Source organism: Gavialis gangeticus, unplaced genomic scaffold, assembly GCF_001723915.1.
Source record: "Gavialis gangeticus isolate Ggan-Ray unplaced genomic scaffold, GavGan_comp1, whole genome shotgun sequence".
NCBI classification, from domain to species: Eukaryota; Metazoa; Chordata; order Crocodylia; family Gavialidae; genus Gavialis; species Gavialis gangeticus.
Window position 1 is genome coordinate 11,500,178 of NW_017729007.1, and position 5,009 is coordinate 11,505,186.

Genomic DNA, 5,009 nt, shown 5'->3' on the forward strand with positions numbered 1-5,009 from the left:
TTATGCTTTATGAAATACCAGTATTTTTTTCTATGGGTTTCTAAACATGATCTTAATTTCAAAGTGATAGCAGTTGTTGGGTTTAGAAGAAAGTTGTTTTTTTATAATGAAGCTAGTTTCCATAAGTAGGTACATTTACCTTTTTGTGCCTTTCCAAATGCAACTTGGGAAAGGCTTAAATATTTAATCCAGTCTTGGGTTCAAGTTAATTCCTGCCATTTAAGTAGAATTCAAAAGGTAAAGACCAATTTTACAACCATATAACTTTAAAAAAAAATCAAAATAATACAAGTAGATCCACATGTAGTAATGCCAACTCACAAAACAGTCATGAGACTCCTGATTTCCAAATCAAATTAACCCTAACTCACGATCTCAGGATACAACCCTCAAATCTCAAGATTTTCCTTCTGGCATATGTAGAGAGTGCCCAGTTGGTAAGTCTGTGGAAGGGAAGGGACTGGGGGGAAAGAGATGGGGCAGGGGTGCAGACTGAGCCAGGCTGCCTGCTCTATGGACTGGGGCTCTGCACCCTGCTGCCTTGCCCCAGGAGCCACATGATGCCATGTGTGCCTACTGCCTGCTGGGTGGGCAAGGAACACACCACACAGTCAGTGTGCAGCTCCCAGGGGCAGGGCCTGGGGTAAATGGGACCTTGGGGCTGGGGTGGCTCATCCAGAGGCATGAGGGTAGATGGGAACAGTTCCCTGGAGCTGCATGCACCACTGGGGGAGGCATGGAGCACATGCCCCACATGGGGCATGGAGCAGGCTGCCCACTGTGGGCTCAGGGCTCTGCACCCTGCTGCCTTTGCCCTGGGAGCTCAGCTGTGCAATGTCATTGATGCCCACTGGGAGGGCAGGGGATGTGGGGTACACTGGCCACATGGCATGTCCCCTGCCCACCCAGTGGCAGGAAGCACAGTGGCATTGTGCAGCTGAGCTCCTGGGGCAAAGGCAGCAGGGTGCAGAGCCCCAGCCCACAGTGAGCAAACTGTCTCTGCCCCATGGGGGGAGCATATGCCCCCCCATGCCTCCCCCAGGGGTGTGCACAGCTGTGGAGAGCTGTGCCCCCTCTGCCTCTGGATGAGCCATCGGCCCAGAGCCCCATTCACCCCTGCTCCTGCCCCACTCCCTCCTGCACCATGAGTGCCTTGATCTGTCCACCCTCTGCCCCTTCCCTCTCCTCCCACCCCTTCCCCTCCATTTACCAGCTGGGTGCTGTCTGTGTGTCTGTCTCTGTATGACTGTATGTCTGCCCCTTACTCGCAAGTCACAGCCCCTCAGTCCTACTGATTCCTCTCACTTCTGACCGCATATCCTGCCAGGATGTGTGGGGACCCTTCCTTCCCCAGCTTCAAACCCTACACAAACACCCACAGTCCCCAACACCTTCACAAATAACACCCCCCCACACACACACTATTCAAAAATAGCATCTCATGATTTACATGCCAATCTCTTGATTCTTTAAGAGTTCGTCTCATGACTTTTGGCATGGTAGGGTGGGCAATACTGCACATGTTTAAAATGAATGCATTATTATCTTGGTGGCTAGTTTCATTTAAAAAATCTACAGAGAAGCCATCAAACAGGAATGCAGTGTTCTGAAATTCATTTTCAGGCTGCAGCTTTGATTATGCTGACATGTTTTTTTATTTTAAATACATGTTTATCAAAACCATTTGGTAAATGAAATATTTATTTTATAAGTTTACATTAAAATACATTTTCCAGAAGACGAACTCTTTGAAGTTTTTATTCCAACAAAGTTCTTTCTGATGTCAGAAGGAATTTTGCCAGAAAAACCCCATGATTTTACCATAAGGCTTCAGTTCAGCCAGATACTTAAATACCTGCATAACCGGACATCCTGTGTCATCCTGTGGACATCCTGCTACACTTTTAGCTTCTTTCATTTCTTGGAGTCTCAGGACAACAGAGACTCCCCATGCCTGACGAAGGGTGACTGCACCTGAAAGCTTGCCAAATTTTTTTTTCCAACTACTCGGTCTAATAAAAGATATCACATCTACTCAAAGAACCTTGCCTGCCTATGTCCTTAAACCAACACAGCTACAACCAGAAGCCCGGCATAACTGGAAGCATGTATTTAAGATTATCCCCATTCAGCAACACATTTAAGCACATTTACCATTTAAATATATGTTTAAGTCCCACTGACTTCAACAGAGTTGCATCAGAAAAGAATGTAGCCCAAGATTTATTAGTATTAATAAATGTCAAGCTGTGGTTGCCCCACTTCTGTAGGAAGCTGTTAAGCTGAATTGAAAGGGGTCAGCTCTTGGCCTGCTGGAGGCAAGTATGCACTCACAGGAGAGTTTTACTTATTTAACTGATTGAGCTATCTCTAGGAACAGCCAGAGGCCAGGCATCATTTTCAGGTCTTGGTGTATTTTTGTCTTATCACTATAATCAGTAGCTGACTACTGACCACAGACAAAGAAAGAGCTGGGAACAGACAAGATGCCCCTGTTTACTTTCTCAATGGACTACAAACAGCTGGTACGGATTTGCTGTTTGAATAGGTTGATACCTGTCTTAAGTTCTTATAAAGCATCATAAATAACTACTTTTACTTAACTTTTAGCCTAGCATATCAAACAATACACTTTCCAGCTTACTGTAGTCTTATTTAAATAACCTGTTTAAATATTCTTACAACCTGCATGTTTTCCTGTGTTTATTTATTTACTTATCTTTTGCTTTGTTTTACTTTGATTTACTTAGTGGACACAAAGCATTCTCAGTAGGGGGGTTCCAGCTAGGAAGTGAATTTCTGTGGCAGACTGGCCAAATTCTGAATCTGGCCATTTTTTGGAACGACAGCAAAATCTTCCTTTGTATTAAAACAAAACAAAAACAAGCTCACGGCAAGAAGATACCCATAACATTGAAAGCACCCTTACCCTTACACGTACAAAGCAAAGTGAATTAAAACCAAGGAAATCTAAACTAAAAATTATAAAGAAATACAACAAACAACCAGTCAACAAAAAGGAGAGTTTAGTTTTCACCTAAGAAAGAAGAGTACAGACACCAGCAGAGACTTTGTTATTGCTAATTATCTTCTGTGAAAAATGCTCACATGCTACTGAGATGGGCAGCAATGTAAAAGCCTTCAGACAGGTAGACTGTATTTTGTTAGTAGCTGGTAGCTCAAGGCAGGACCTGCAGTCCCAAGTTCTGAGCACTGCAACCAGAAGAAATGAAAGATGGTCCCTGCCACCCACAGCTTGCTTTCAAAAACAGGAATTTGACTTGCAATTTAAAATCCAGTCTTCTGTTCCTCCTTCCAATGTCCTCTCTAAAGCAACTTTATACATAATTTTTAATCAACAACAGATGTCTCCCTTTTAACACATATTGTTATATGCTGTCCACTGATGTAGCCCAAATACAATTCTAAGACCGTTTTACCTGTTTCTCAGTCTGAAATAAAATTTTGGCTCTGATCTTAAGTAGTCCCACTGACTTCAGCAAATAAGAACTTGTGCAGAGAAAGACTAAAAGCAGAATGACGACTAGATAGTGCACAGTTCACCCTTCTTTGCCCCTCGTTCCAATCCCAGCCTTAGGTTATCTGGTCTGTTTAGGAAACATTACGTACCCAGTCTTTTACAATACTTAGCATATTGGGGCCTCCAGGCATTACTATGGCAGCTATCTAGATATTAAAATGGTCCCATTACTGTATTATCTGAGCTCTTCATACACAGTGTTTAGCCTCACAACACTTTCCCACCCTGATGTAAGGAAATATTTTTATCATTCGCCTACTGATGAAAACTTAAGAAAAATTAAAGGTAGCACAGGAAGTCTCTGGAGTAGTAGGGAACTGAATCTGGGTTAGGTAAGTCCCAAAGTAGTTCCCTAGTTGGGTTACCATATTTCCAGTTTAAAAAAAGAAGACATCTGTCAGGGAGAGGGGGGTAATATGCCTGTGGGGGCAGTGATATGCCCATGCCCTGCCCCTGCCCCTCATTCCCAAGCCACAGCCGCCCCACCCCGACCTGATGCTGTCCCTCACTCCTGACCCACAGCCCCTGTCCCCTTCTACCTCTCACTCCTAAACCACAGGCCCCCAGCCCTGCCAGTGCCCCTCACTCCTGACCCACAGCCCCCTGCTCCCTCCAGCCCTGCCAGTGCCCCTCATTCCCAACCCACAGCCCTCTGCTCCCCCCCAGTCCTGCAAGCATCTCCTGGCTGCCCCACCCCTGTAAGCACAGGAACCAGCCCCGCCATGTTGCTCCTCCCCTACTCTCATCCCCCGCTGGAGAAGCAGGTCCCCCCGACCCACCCCTAAGACCTGCTGCAACCCAGTGTCAGGGAAAACTTCCATGTTGAGAAGAGCAAAATCCCAAAACCCAGACATTTGTTGATATTAAAAAAACCCTGCCTGGATGGAGATGGGAGGATCCAAAAAGAGGACGTGTCTGGAAAAATCCAGATGTATGGTAACCCTACCCCTAACCACTAGGATAACCTTCCTCTCTTGTACATTCAAACAGAGCTCTAAGTTTGCAATAATGGCTCTGATTTCTCCCCCTATCAGTGTTATGTGTGTATGCCTACAACCCATTACAGGCATAAATAGTATTTCGGGTTAAAAAAATCAGAGTACATCTAAAGCCATCTTTTTCTTAGTACATTAAAGAAAACCATTTCATTGCCAAACATGACTTCTCCCACAATTTTGCTCTCAAAATTACTCTCACACAAACCAGTTTTATTAATTTATGTTTTATCAATCAATGCAAAATAGATTATGAAATATGTGTTGCCATGGAAAGAAAGCCTGCAGGTCCAGCAAGAGCTATCCTTAGAGGCAAATGTATTCTTAAATTACAAAATGTTTATTTTACTAGCTGTCTGAGAGCAGGGTTTCTTTGAAATCTCATTTTGGGGCTGTTGCACTTAATTAACAAAGCTTGGAAATCTTTGATCCTTTTCAAACAATTGTGAATTTCCCAAGTGCTGTATTTATTT